This window comes from Meles meles, chromosome 6 (genome assembly GCF_922984935.1).
Source record: "Meles meles chromosome 6, mMelMel3.1 paternal haplotype, whole genome shotgun sequence".
NCBI classification, from domain to species: Eukaryota; Metazoa; Chordata; class Mammalia; order Carnivora; family Mustelidae; genus Meles; species Meles meles.
This window is the reverse complement of record NC_060071.1, coordinates 131,733,163-131,748,829: the sequence shown is the minus strand read 5'-3', so window position 1 is coordinate 131,748,829 and position 15,667 is coordinate 131,733,163. Positions and strand designations below refer to the sequence as shown.

At 37.7% G+C, this 15,667-nt stretch overlaps 1 pseudogene; it reads left to right on the top strand.

The window, feature by feature from the left end:
- Positions 1-243: 243 nt before the first annotated feature.
- LOC123943677 lies at positions 244-3,492 on the top strand (annotated as a pseudogene).
- Positions 3,493-15,667: the final 12,175 nt, after the last annotated feature.

The window sequence follows — 15,667 nt, the reverse complement described above, 5'->3', positions numbered from 1 at the left end:
TTGTGTTTCGAGTAACCAATCAACCAACCAGGTAGAGTTCTTTCTAATCTCCTAAACTACAACATTAAATGCACATCTCTGCTTAGTGGGCCCATATCAATAAATTCTGCCTGATCCAATTTTATGGCCCTTCCACCATTATGCCATACCTGTAAATACTGACTCCCACCCATATTTTCTGGATTTCTATTTATATAGATTGGCAAGATCATGTAGTTCTTGTGGAATGTACTACAATTCTTTATGGGTGACATTTTGTCTGTCACCATTAGGGGTCTACAGGAATTTGAGTCCAGTGATAGATCTAGAAGCAAAGACAGTGGTGGTCCTGAAGAGAATCATCAGTGTCTTGAAAGGCAACTACTTCGTAGGAAGTCATTACAGTTTCTTTAGGCAGAGCAAGGTTAATCTCCTCAGATGAGGATGGAGTGGCTGCTTCTACTGGCAAAGAAGACTCATGGGAGTTTAAGTGTTCAATGTCCCCAGCTTTATCAGGATCTTCCCATATGTTCCTATTCTAATTTTCAGGATCTCATTCCTTCCCAATTTATGCCTTCACTTTAAAAGCAGACACCCTGTGAGGTTGAAAATTCAATTTGCATTGTAATTCAGCCACTTGCAGGATGAGACTCTGAGTTTGGTTTTTTAGCACTCTCGGCTCTTTGGCTATATAGGTATTACCTATATATAGGTAATATATATATTATATATATAATATATATATTATATAATATATAATATATAGGTATTACCTATACAGGTAATAAGGGTTTCTTTCAACAAAGAATAGAAACTTTTAGGTCATTTATGCAGCACATGAGCTGGGAATTTGATTCCTAAACTCTTCCTTCTTTTTCCTTACTTGGTCCAGGGCAATTAGGAGCAACCAGCCAATCTCATACTCATTATTTTGCTAAAAATCTTCTAAAATATTAAATAAGTAGTCACTCTGAAGCTTGCCTCGTAAGTATTTGACTAGGAGTATCTAATGGTGAAACTGTGAATCTCTATTGTCACATCACACCACAGATAATCCATGTTCTCTTCACCAATGGAAGTAGTCAATGGTACTTTTGAATCTAATAAGATTAGAGAACCAATTCCAAACACTAGGCACCATATTCTAGCCAAGTTGACACTTAAGCATTATAAAAACCTATGATTAAAAGTAGAATTGAGCATTATAAAAACCTACAAGTCATCCTTGGTGTCTTTCACTCTTACTACATTAGATCCATCAGCTTCACTTTGAGAGTATATCCTTCCTCTTATCACTTATCATATTCAGTATTATTGCCACCCTCATCAAGGCTGTCATCATTGCTCATCTGCGCTCTCAAAATATTCTCTTTTTGGTTTCTTTGCTTTCATTCTGCCTTCTACCCCGCTGGTCCCCTATCCTCTGAGTCCATTATTTATGCCGCAACCAGAATGGTTTATTTAAGACACAAATTTAATCATTTCACTCACCAGCCCCAAAACTCCCGTGGCCCTAACAAACTCAAAATAAAACTCAAACATCCTATTATTGTTAACAACTCTATGTAGTCTCACCCTGACTCTCTTTCTTTGATTTTATTTCTATATTCACCAGCACTTTTATGAATTCCCCAATGTCTAACTGAAGGTGTTTCTTTTGCCTGGAAACCTCCTCTCCCCGATGCTCTTATGGCGCCATTCAGATCATTGCTCAGAAGTCATCTGTTCGAAGTCTTCTCAGGATCACTCTATTTAAATTAACTGCATTATACACTATTCCCTTACTCTGATTAACATTTCTTCATTACTCCTATCACCATATAGTATATCATACATGTATTTGTTTAATGTCTGCCTTCCCAACTAGAATAAAACCTCCAAGAAGACAGGGGTTTGCCTACCTTGTGTCTTGCCAAATCCTGAGACCCCAGAACTACATCTAATGTACAGTAATGCAAAATCATTTATCAAATACATGAATGGTATTTATAGAGTACCCTAAGTTAGTACTCATAAGGTTGTTTAGAGGGTTAAATTTGATAATACACAAATGCCAAAGACTGACAATCATCTTCTAATTTCAATTCTTCCTTCTTTCCTAAGAGAATCCCCAATTTTTATTTACTCACATGGCTTCCCAGAATAAAGACTCCATTTCTACCCCATCCACACAGTCACACTGAGCTAGTACCCACAACTGGTATCAGGCTGCAACCTCTGTCTTCCTGCCACCTCTCTTTGCCTCTGGCCAGGGATTCCCACAGAGTGAATGAGCTTTGGGCCTTGGTGAAAATGTGTAAGCAGGATCCAAGCATTTTGCACACCAAGCAATGTGCTTCCTGTGGGAGTGGGTGGCAAGTGTGGTGGGTAAAATACTACCTGCTGCTCATAAAACTAAATCAGAAGACAATATCAAGGAGGAAAAAACCGATAGTAAGAAGGTGGAAGAAAACACAAAGACAGAGGAACCATCAAGTGAGGAAAGTGGTCTAGAAATTGACAATGAAAGTGTGATTGAACCAGATCCTGATGCCTTTCAAGGAACGGGAAATGGGTGCCTGGGTGGCTCAGTTGGTTACGTGACTGCTTTCAGCTCAGGTCCTGATCCTGGAGTACCAGGATTGAGTCCCACATCAGGCTCTCCACTCAGTCAGGAGTCTGCTTCTTCCTCTGACCCTCCCCTCTCATGTGCATTCTTTCTCTCTCTCTCTCAAATAAAGTCTTAAAAAAAATAAGTGGGAGATGAACATGTAGAACCAACCAAGGAAATGATGGATCAAGCAAATAATAAAACATAGTGGCTAACATTGATGCCCTAAGTGATGGTGAACTATGGAAAGCCATTGACTTGCTCACAGGTGCCCTCACACTGAATCCTCACTTGGCCATTCTGTATGCCAAAAGAGTCAGTGTCTTCATCAAATTACAGAGCCAAATGCTGCCATCTGAGACTGTGACAGAGCTACTGAAATAAATCCCAATTCAGCTCTGCCTTCTGAATAGTGAGGGAAAGCACACAGACTTCTGGGCCATTGGAAAGATGCAGCACATGATCTTGTCCATGCTTGTAAACTGGATTATGAAGAAAATGCTCATGCATGCTGAAAGAAGTTCAACCAAGGGTCCTGAAAATTGCTGAACATGTGAGAAAGGATGAGCAAAAACATGAAGAGCAGGAGGTCAAATAAAGAATAGAATGGGTTAAGAAGGCTTGGGAAGGATATGAGACAGCCCAGAGGGAGGAAGAAGCCAGAGGACAATCAGGAGCACAGGATGGCTCCTTCCCAGGTTACTTTCTTGGAGGAATGCCTGGAATGGGATGGGGTATGCCTGGAATGTCAAGGATGCCTGGGCTCAATGAAATTCTTAGTGATCCAGAGGTTCTTACAGCCTCATAGGATCCAGAGATTAATGGTGGCCTTCCAGCATGTGGCCCAGAAGCCAGAAAATATGTCAAAATATTAGAGCAACCCAAAGGTTATGAATTTCATTAGTAAATTGCCAGCTACATGACTTTCCGACAAATAAAGCCCGTGCTGAAGGAAGAACAACTTTGATCACCTAATGGACGTCACGATAATACAAACAAGTGCACCTCTGACCTTCTCATGGAGAAAACTAGGGTGTTGTGAAGAGAATGCCTACTCCTCTGCCCCACAAACAACTGAAACATTTTATAGTGGTTTGCCATTAGAGTATTCATTCAGATAATGTTTTCCTACTAGGAATTACAAACTTTAAACATGTTTTTAACCTTCAAAATATTTAAAAACAATTGAAAAGGGTATGTTAATTCCTATAATTTTTATTTATTTATTTATTTTTACTAATCATTTCAGGGTTTTTTCCTTTGGATTAATTGGGCAAGGAAGACACTTCAATATGGAAGATTTATTGCTTAACTTGAGTGAAATGAAGGTTTATTAGTGGGAAGCAAATATAGCATTTAAATACATAAAGTTTGGGAAGAATTTATGGTTTCTCAGGCATTTTGACTTGTCTTTTTAATTGCTTTATTTTTTTAAACATGATTTATCTCAATACAACCATTGGGACTACCAGTATTGCAGTAGGATCTGGATGGGTACTAGAAGTACTTAGCAGGGCAGCAGCAATCTAACCACTACTTTTATATAGCATGTACCCTTGTGCAGATGCATTTGAATCTTTTAAATTTAAATTTAAATTTAAATTAAATTCACTGTGGTGAAGGGATGATTTTTATATATGTGGCAGTGAAGTTGGATTACTTAGCTGTGTTCTTGTCTGATATAGAAAATAAATGTTTCACATTATTTCCACAAAAAAAAAAAAAAAGATTCCATTTCCCACCATGCCTTTCAGTCAATATTGATCATGTGATTAGTTCCAGCCAACATGGCATAAGCAAATAAGCAAAGTTCTACAAACTTCTGAAAAGAGATCTTAAAAGAAGTGAGTAGAGGAGTTTGCCCCTCCCTTCTCTTCCTTTGCTGACCGCAGTTTATGTATGATGGATCTCCAGAAGCTCTAACATCCATCTTGAAGCATGAGATGACCTTCAGAATGGAGGTTGGCAGTGGAGGACCAGAAGATACAAAGAGTCTAGGTTTTTGCTACCACAGAATGACATATTATGTTCAGAACCTCTGAACCTCTGAATGTGAGCAAAAAGTAGATTACTTTCATTTTTTATTTATTATCATTTTGAGATTTTCTGTTTCTTACAACCACACCTAGTCCTAACATTTTTAACACATAAATTGACCAAGACAAACTTTGGGTCCCAATAAACCCTTAATAAATATTATCTTTTACTTGGTATTACCATCATTGCTTTAATTGTTTTTTTTTTCTGTTTCTATATCTCTTGTTAGCATTGTTTGTTGTTAAATGCTATGTACTATACCAAATTTTAGGGATATGGACAAGAATAAGATAGATCTTTGAGTTAAAGGACATTGTGGTTTGGGAGGGTAGGAAAAAAATTACAATACAACATATATTGTGTTTTGATGTTTTAATAAAAACATGCTATGGGAGCACATAGGAAGAAGAGCATAAGTTTTCCAGGAGGAATAGAGGCAGATTCATTGCAGAAAACATAAATCTTGAAACAAGATGTAAATATGTATAGTAACTATCATAAGGACAGAAGGTTGGGGAGGGAGAGAGAGAAGCAAGAGGAATGACTGTATGAGGACTTCCCTAATTGGTGAGTAGCAGTAATTTGGATCTTACAAAAAGAGAGAGAGAGAGAGAAAAAAGAAAAAGAAAAAAAAAAAGGTTGTTTTTGTTTTAATTTTTGTTTTTGCCTCTAAGAAAGCCCTGTCTCTTATCTTACCCAATACTTCATTGCAAATGTGAGGTCATTATATTAAAAAGAAAAAACAAAACAAAAAAAAAAAAAAAAAAGACAAGCAAAAAACATTAGCACCAAAGAGTTTGAGTAAAAGATGAGTTAATATCTTAGAAAGCAGAGGGGATTTCCAGATGGAACTTATATAATCAGGACTATTAAAATAAACCATAATGACATATCTTAGGTTGAAATTATTGGGGGATAGAGGTGGGGGAAGGAGGTTAGGAGGTGGCAGGACAGAATATACAAATGTATAAAATCAGAAAGACCTTCTGAGGGAAAGATACCTACTTAAGGTTCTTAAGACAACAATTTTTAAAGTAGTTTCTAAAAATTACACTCTAAGTACTCCCTAGTCTATCCCTTATATTGACAAGCAATAAGGAGCTTAGGATAGTATTCATTTGACTTTCATTTTCATGGCAATTTCTGTATAAATTTCAAAATCTTCATCTTACCTCCACTGTATGTTTTTGCAGTGCAAGTCAGAGGATAAGTGAAGGTGAACTAAGATAGCAAAACAAGGATGGACAGTTTGGGATTTCCTCCTTAAGACATCTTCACTGTTGTAACCTTAAGGCTTCTGGTGATTCCTAATTTGAATCCTCAGGATTCTTGACATTATCCATTTAACCTCCTGAAACTAAGCTGACCTTAAATTTACTCCTGAAATTTCCCATACCTCTAATACTAGATTTAGCATTTGCTCACAGCTTCTCTAATAGTGACTCTTGATTTTTTTTATCTTAATAATCTCTCCCATTGGCAAATTATTTTAAATGCAGTTTTTAACATGCCTTAGAGTCAAGGCATGTTAATATTTCTATGCAAATAACACACCTCTGAAAATACAATGGAAATCTATTGAAAACTATTAGTTGATCTATAAAAGTCTGATTTACAGATTTTAAATGTCAAGAATGACTGTACAAAAAAAAAAAAAAAAAACAAAATAAAATAAGCAAAGCAAACAAACAAAAATACTCCACAAGGCAACACTTAAAGGAATTGATTTCTGGGACTGAAGAGGAATATTTGTTTAATATTAATCTATTATAATATATCCTTCATGTCAGCTTCTCTTTGCCACACTCTAAAGCAGAAACCCTTTTTACTGACCATATAATTCAAATCTTTCTTTGGAGAAATATGCAATAGTTGGTAATCGCATGCATTCTAAAGCATCTCATTTTATGCCCCCCAAATGCATGATTTACTTTGAATGATAAATATGGCTATGAAATGGAGTGTTTCCGGCATTCACAGATCAAATGTAACTAGGGAGAGATAACTCAGATGCATCCTGATGTTTTATATTTCCATGCACTAATATTTGCTTCACACCATATGTCACAGTTACACAAAAATGTGATAAAGTAGAACAGCCCAGTGGTTTTCTCTTCCAACATCTGGTCTTCTGAGGAAGTCTAACACTTTAGAGATTCATGTTTAAATCCCCAGATAGGTGGGATAATCAAATGCCTTGGTGAGAGGAAGCAAAGGGAGTGCTGGAAAGCCTTCCCATTATCAAATTGGCATCAGTGAACACTGTGATAATCTCAAATGAATTAAACAAACAGACCTAGAAGCCCAGTGGACCCTCCATGGAAAACCACACACAAAGTCCATTCCCAGAGCAGTGAAGAGAACCAGATGTCAGCCTTTTAAATGGTGGCCATCCGTCAAGCCTTCTGACTCTTCATTTTGTTCAACACAGTCCAGCCCTGGAGGGACCACAGCTACCTAAGGAACAATAGCAAAATCATCTTCCTAAAGCTGGCTTGGCCAGTCTACACAGAAAAAGACCAAGACCACATCAGCTAAATTGATGGGATTTGCAACACATGCTTGTGTCCTTGTGTCTCCAATCCTTAAAAAACAACAACAACAAAAAAAAAACAAAGAAATAACAACAACAACAATAAAAAACGATGGGGAAAATATGCTTTCATATTTCTTACTCCCCTGCAAGAATAAATTAGCTATATTTGTTCTCTTCATTCCCTCAGATGTTCCTTGTTCTTTACGTGGACACAATATGGCTACCCGCCCTGCCATTTCAAAGAAGCTACCCACTGAGTTCCCAAGTGGCCACCTATAGAAGCGAAACTTTACATACCCTTTCTATCTTTATTTTGTATCACCACATCATTTAATATATTATTGGCTGCGCTCTCCTTCTTGGAAGAGTATTTCCTGCATGAAATGTCCACCTCTCTGCTTTTCTAATCACTCTCTTTAAATCTTTACTATTATAATGATGACGATTATGATTATTATGTCTTTACTTTTTCTAGACACTCAAATTTTGATGTTTAGCAAACCTTGGTCTTAGGTCTTCTTTCTGTCTACATCTCTTCCTGGGTGATATAACCCTCATCAACACTCCAGGTCCTTATCATCCATACGCTGCTTGTGTTGATATATTCTCTTCTCCTTAGGTCTGTTGTCCACTCTTCTGTACCTTGTTCTGTACTGCAGGAAGCTGATCTCTTAGGAACTGTGTCATTGGTTCTTTGTTTGGTGGTTTGCTTTTGTCAAGGAAGACACCAGCAGGAAATTAGATACCAGGAGGAGAGAGGTAAGATACTATTATATTTCTGGCTCCTTCCCTGCCAGGCTCTGGGTTAGCAGTGGCTGCATTAGTTTCCCAGAAACCATTCCTCTTAGGCAGGTTCCTTCTATAAGTAAAGGTCTTGGAGATTCCAGTACCTTCTCCTTTCTCTTTCCCCTCAAACTGAGAGGTGGTAGCTGCTTTCAGTTTTCAACCTGATCCCAAGTTGAAAATTGAAGTCCTCATTCCGGGGGACTTCCCCACTCTTGCCATGTTCCTGAACCCAGTCATCAGCTTTGTAAATAGTTTATTCATTAAGGTCTTTTCTTGTGCCTTCTTTCCAATGTGCCTTCTTTCCATCTATTTGTTGCCAAAACTCTGACCACAGTCTGAAATTACCCTCATCTGTATCTCAAGTTCGTCTATCTTGCTGGAGGTCAAGATTCAAAAACTGACTACTGTGCTCACTTGGATTTTCTAGAATATTTAAATACTAACATGGACGTCAATGAAAACATGAGCTTGTCTTCCTCTTTCTCTATATTCCCCTTTATAGGAAATGAATTTGCTATTTTCAAGCCAGAAACATGGAAGTCAACTTTAACCCCTTCTTTCTTTCAATTCTAATTATCCAGTGAAATACTAAATTTTACTGAGTCTGTTCTAAATATTTCTTGAACACATTCATTTCCTCCATTCTCATCGCTTTTATGCTAAACTAGATGAACTCCGACTTTTGTCTGGTCTCCCCTATGATACATTTTCCATAGCAAAGCCAGAATAATCTTTTCAAAAGGCAGATTTCATTATATAAAAACTCTATTTAAAAACCCTTAAAATGGATTTCCATTGCCTTTGGATAAAATCTAGGCTTCTTTACATGGTTATGTGCTTATCCACTACCTGATCCATTCTCTATTGTAACATTTATTGTAATTTGTTATTTAAATGTCACCTGCCTCCATTAGAGTGAAGGTCCACAGGTTAGATGTTTGTCTTGAATTGTATTCCCCTAAAATTTATATGTTGAAGTTCTAATTCCCAGTATCTCAGAATGTGTCCTTATATGGAAAGAGTCATTGCATATGTAATTAGCTAAGATGAGGTCATACTGGAGTAGGGTGGGTCTCTAATCCAATATGACTGGTGTCCTTCTAAGAGGAGGAATTTGGACACAAACACAGACACATGTATAGGGAAGGTGACTGAAGAAAGTGGAGGAGAAGGTGTTCATCTACAAGCCAAGAAAACAGAAAGAAAGTGGGGGAGAAGGTATTCATCTACAAGCCAAGAAAACAATCCCAGAACAGATCTTTCCCTCATAGCCCTTAGAAGGCTTTAATGTGCCAACACCTCCATTTTAAGCTTCTAGCCTCCAAAACTATGAGACTATCAATTTCTGTTGTTTAAGCCACTTAGTTCTAATATTTTTTTACAGCAGCCTTAGCAAACTAATACACAGGGAATGTGTCCATCTTAATTATTGTGGTATCCCAAGTCTCTGACAGTGTCTCAAACACACACAAAGCTATTCTACAAATATTTATAGAATGATTGAATGAATTCCTGTAATTGCTGTGAAGCAAAATTACATATTGGGCAGGTAGGTCAGACCAATCTGATGGAGCTTAATTATTGAAGTATCAAGAGTATCTCATTAAAACCTGATCCCAAGCTGAAAATTTAAGGACGATGCTCTAGTCAAGTCCCATCACATTTAATATTAATTAATTAGGCAGGAAAATAGAGTAAATTTTCCATCAGAAAGAGAAAAAAATGCTGAGGGTCGTTACTCAGCTAGAATAACATTTTAGACATACAGTATCAAGTAAAATGAAAATAAAATGCCATATCGGCTTTACCTTATTCTTTTCATAAGCCCTTTAGATTTTATTTATCCAAATAATAGAGAGTCATTATAGTCAACAGGGACTCAAGCATAGAGGGTGGAAGAATTTGAATGGGTCCTTTGTCATTTTTACTTGCAACTGAGGCACCAGGCAAGGAAGTTTATTTAGTTGCTACTTTTTGAGTTTGTCTTTTCCTAAGTCAAACCTGAGAGTTTCAACACCCTCAACAGAGTACTTATAGGCCAAAGGTTGGAAACCCTATTAAAATTTCATGAACCTGAATCCAATATGTTGGTTTATTCAGCTTTCCTTGGTGTTCCTAAGGTTCATATGGTTCAGCTGAGGCATGGCATTTGGATTTCCTAGTGAATAGTGAATTCTGTAAGTTTATATGTATTCTAAAATGCATATCTCTTAACCCAATATCACTTAGCTAATATCTTGGAAATCAGAGCCTCCTCGGCATTTGGGGCACCACAGGTTGGCATTTCACAAATGAAACAGTCCTCTTTAATTAAAGACGAGTCATGATGCTAAGTGGTGAATATAATTTGAATTAAATTATACTCACCACTTAGCATCATAATTTGAATTAAATTATATTCTGAATGGTTAAGTCTAGAAAAATCAGCAGCCTAATAAAACTCATGAGTATTGACTTTGTGCTTGGTGACATCAACGATCTCTTCCCATTTTTATTCTTCAGGTGTAAAGTCACATGCATGACACTAGTGCATGTCTTAGGAAATGTCATCAAGCTTCTGCCTTCAAAGAATTGAGAATACTTGAATCTGACCACTTTTAATTGCATTTCTTTCTTATTAACTGCGATTTTGTGCATCTAAATCACAAATCAAGCCATTAAGTGCAGTTGATATTATATCATACCAAGATGACTCAGTAATCCCAGTCAAGTTCTCCATGAACAGAAGCTACACGATCAGAACCTTGCACTTTCATTAAATAATTAATCTGTCCACATGGCCATATCTCAAGCAGAGAAGTCCTCACTCACTGGCGAATTTTGGGCCTATATCCTGAACTCTGTCATGTCATCTGAATGGGAATTCTTTTTACTAGTATGTTATTTGAATTATCATTTTCTTGAGCACTGGAGGCCCTTGCTCTGATAACTAACAGTGCGTTACCGCCCTTCCATTTCCCCAGCTCTGCCCTGCACATGGCCCCTCATATGGTAACACCCATCTTCTTGCCATGTAGACTTCCCTCTTACCTTGAACAATTCAGATCCCTATACCTCATCACACCACTGGCCTTGTAGCCAGAGATTTCTGCAGTCCAGGAAATGGGAAGTGGGATGGTAATGAAAGATACATAGTTTGCCTTTGTTACTAATCCAGGGCTCCCTTCTCTATATCCATGGACGCTTAGAATCCTGTTTCACAAACTCATGGAAGTATATTGGTGCCATGATGGTTGCTCCACGGACTCCTATTGGAGTCAGATGTATCTTTTAAAAAAGTTTATAAACGTTTTAGAACGCTTCTTCCGTAATCAAAATATTTTATAATCTTCTCCCTGTTTCATTCTTCTATCATCATAGCAATTAGAAGACTGATTAGCACCACTGCTACCTGGAACATGAATTCAGAGATAATTGTCCTTGAAAATCTTCCGGTTTAATCCTTGTTTGAGCCAGTAGAAATTCAGTTTTCTATTCCTTGCAAATAAATGACTTCTAGCAAGTCATTTAATTCAATCTTTCGTATCAAAGAAATTTTACCCTATTTTAAAATTTTAAGAGTTGGGGAAAGAAGACAAAGATGAAGAGGAAGAGCAGAAAAGGAATGTGAATGACGAATTGAAAATGTCTTTTGTCTCTGAAACACCAGAAACAGTTTCACAGACTTTACAGTTTTGTCACATTAAGTATCCTTAGGACCTCATGAGTCAGTTGGTTTCAGGTAGCTTGTCCATGTATCCATGAAGCAATCATGAAATCATTGTATCTAGTCAGCATGAAACATAATTATTGTTGTTAAGGATCCTTAAATATTCTTAATTATGAGCATCTGAGGTTTAAAAAATATATCCAAAGAATAAGTTGTTTTTGAGTTTTGATATGAATTAGCAGAAAAGGGACTCTAACACTGACCTAAGTTATTAACAAAAAGATTTAACTATCAATGAATAAACGTGGAGCATATAAGGATGTTTCTTATATTTTTTAAAAGAATCACTTTCAGTTTATTAATCTTTCTAATCCAAATATTCGTAATTATTTCTGAAAGAAAGGATAAGATTACTAATAATCATTACACTTAGAAGAATTTGAAAGAGAAAACACTTTCTAGTGGAGCAAACGTTTCAAGATGCAGGTCAATGTGATCTAGCAAAAACACTGTGAACTCAGGCCTTTTATAAATATGTATATATATATAATATATATTACATATATAATATTATATATATATATAATTCAATATTTACCTATTAATAAAATACCAAAGATCAGGAAGACAAAATGTGCTATAAGCACAGTTCATCTTTAGAGGAAGAACAATCACATCGTTGCATGTTTTCTTTAGGTTGACATTGGAATAATTATACAGTAGTGCATAGATCAATAATACACTATACCAATATGCCTTGATAGAATATCAAACCCTAAAGATCTGTTCATAGTTTGGTTGGTCAACATTTCCCTCATTTTTCTACAAAAAAGCACAAAAAGCACAAGCAATTTTCTCTCTTCCATGTTGGCTTCCAAAATAATGCCTTCACGGAGCCTGCAGGGAAACTTGGGAATTGGAACTCTTTTTCAATTAGTAAAGGAAAATCAAAGAGAACTTCCAGTAGTGACTCAATTAATCCAAGTACAGCAGGGAGTAACATCCTAATAGCTGGAAAAAGAAATGGTGGGAGGATGGCTAAAATTTATTTCTAATTCCAAAGCTGAAAAACTGAGTAGCCTAAGGCCATTCTACCTGCCTACTGGCCCTTCACATTTCCCCCTTGGTGAAAAATAAAAGAGTAAAAGTAAATTTAGTTCCATCATGTAGAAAGCATTCGGAATATTTACATGCTCTACTAACAGTGTTCCTAGAGCAGCGCCAAGAAGGGGCCTAGAGACTGACGAGGCTATTAATTGCTAGTTATGTCCTACATTAAGTTTGTACACCTCAGGTCTTCTTTGATGTCAAGAATATTTTCGCATTTGTCTTCATTCTCAGATAGTTCAACCTTTCTGGACGGGGAGATATTTATCCGTGTAGCCGAGACAGTTTTGATAGAATCAGTTTCAGTTTTAAATCTCTCTTGAGAGGCTCTCACATCTTGTAGGTTCACCTAGGCTGATTCCAAGGAAGTCTCTCAAGGAACGCGCCTCGGGCCATGTGCATGCATTTAAGCTTCTCGCTGAGATTCCACTGAGCTAGCAGTTTGTTAAAATTGTTTTTAGAAATATGTTCCTGTGTGGCAAAGCTCCAAATAACATCTAAATTATCATTTGTGAGGCATGAAGGGGAGTGTGACTGTCTCCACCGCGTCCCTCAGGGGCCAAGGCCCGCCCTGACAAAGCACAGGGTGAAGCTCTCATCTCAGAGGAAAGACACAATACCTCGAGCCGCTTCACCCCGGCGGCAAAACGGCAGCAGAGCTCCAGGGTAGACACAGCTCATTAGGACAGTGGAGTTTTGCTGGCTTCCTCTTGACTGATGAAACAATGCACATCTTTTCTTTTTTCCAATCAAAATGCAGATTAAATTTCATCATGCACTACAGGTGCTTTGAAAGAGCAAACTCCTTCCAAAAAAAAAAAAAAAAAAAAAAAAAACCTATTGTGTTTGACTCATCACACATATTCTTTCTTCTGTTTGGAATGTCTTTCATCTTTTCCACGTGGTTAAAGCCCAGTTCTAAAGGAAGAAAGTCTTGCTTGGGAAACTTGTTCTCTCCCCAGTTAATCTGGGTGCTCGTCTGTGGATACACAGGCCCTCCCAGGACTCCTATGTCACAGCACTTTCCCCACCCTAATACAATGTTTGGGTCACTCCCTGGATCACTAGACGGTAACCTCCCTGAAGCAGAGGACAGATGGCATCACCTTAGTACCTACAGGGTCTTTAAGGACAAGTACTAGCACAGAGGTAAACTAAAAGAAGCATGTTTAGTAAATTAATGTACCTAGTGCTGTCCAACAATCAATGCTCTCAGTAAATAGCAATTTAGATTTGTATATCCTCCGTCATCACTCCAGCACTTCCAGAACACACACTTGGATGTAGATAATGGATTATCTCTGATTTTCAATTTTTTAAAAAATTATTTATTTATTTATTTGACACAGAGAGAGAGAGCACAAGCAGGCAGAGAGGTAGGCAGAGGGAGAGAGGAGGAAGCAGGCTCCCTGCTGAGCAGAGAACCTGTTGCGGAGCTCTATCCCAGGACCCTGAGATCATGACCTGAGCCGAAGGCTGACACTTAACCAACTGAGCCAACCAGGCGCCCCATATAATAGATTATCTTTAAACTCTCACTTTTCTTAGAATGCCCTCTGACTCAAATGTGGTTTCTTGCAGCCATAATTTCTTCCCATTTATCTTTTTTATTAGACTTTGAAAAGAGGGAGTGTGCCATGCTTCCTGTAGCTAGCAGGTACAATAATAACTACTTTTTGAATAAATAAACAAGCAAATACGAAAATGTGACTGATGTTGCCCATGGCTGGGCAGAGGGCATGGCTATTGAGGATTGACTCAGTAGCTACACAGTTAATCAGATAGAGGTGGTTGGAGCTAGGATACAAAGGATTTAGGAAACTAATAATAAAACCCTTCTACAGACTAAATAACACTATCCAGTCAAGATAAAAGAAAATTTATCTCCCAAATAAAGATGTTGCCATAGAAATAGGAGATGTGATCTTACAGTGTAGAAGAGTTAAAACTTTGTTCATTGATGAAAAAGCTTTTTTATTAAGCTTAGAACTAGAAAAAACAACCTTGAGTTATACAAATGTAGGGGATGAAAGAGGGACAGTCTGCAGTACAGACCTGTAATAGGCAGTTTTCCAAGGAAAAGGACAGGTTGTTTTGACATGGGGCTAAAGGGAAGATATGGGGACATGACCAATTCCAGCCATGGACAGCTACCAGAGAATTACCGGGAAATAAGCCTGGAAAATACCTTTTCCACCTAAAAGGTATGTTCATTTCCAAGTGACTTGGCTTCTTTTCAATGCTGGCCCATCGCCTATTAGAAGAGCGAATCATTTCAGAAGCTTAAAGCAGCCAACCCAGATGCTTTGACAGTTCTGGAATGCCTCATCATTTCATCAAAGCACCCAGACAACAGAGCATTGTACTGCACCAATGGGAGCCCAGCCTTTTATCCTGATGCTTATGGTTTCTTAGGATACACAAACACTTGGAAACCACTAAGGGGAATTACCAGCCAAGGTACCACATCATGTAGCCAGCCATGATTACCAACAGAGCCCTACTAACACCAGTGCGTGTTTTGTTAAGAAAAATTAAAAAGTTACTCAGCTGTGAAAACCACTTCCCATTCAATTATTGCCAGTCCCAAGGTGCAGTTACACAGATCCAAGTTAACAGCAACATACACACACCCTTCAGTTATAAATCAGGACCCACATGACTTAGCATTGAGCCTGGCAAATAACTAGAAGTGGTTTTTCTTTCTTCCCCTTCTTCCAGTTGGCTGACAGGTATAACAAGCTGACTGAGCCTGCAATCAGCTCCATCAGAGAGTGTGGACAAAAGAGCAAAAGGCAGAAGGATTTTCTGTGTCTAGCCTAAGAACATCCCCTGGGAAATCTGTAGAAGTGGAAAACACTTTTCAGAATTACTGCAATATACTACCTGTTCATCGGAGGTGCTTACAGTGATTGAAATGCCCTAATTAAGTTTCCCATCCACCTTGGGGACTGGGATTGTAAAGGTCCTTAAAGCAGGTACT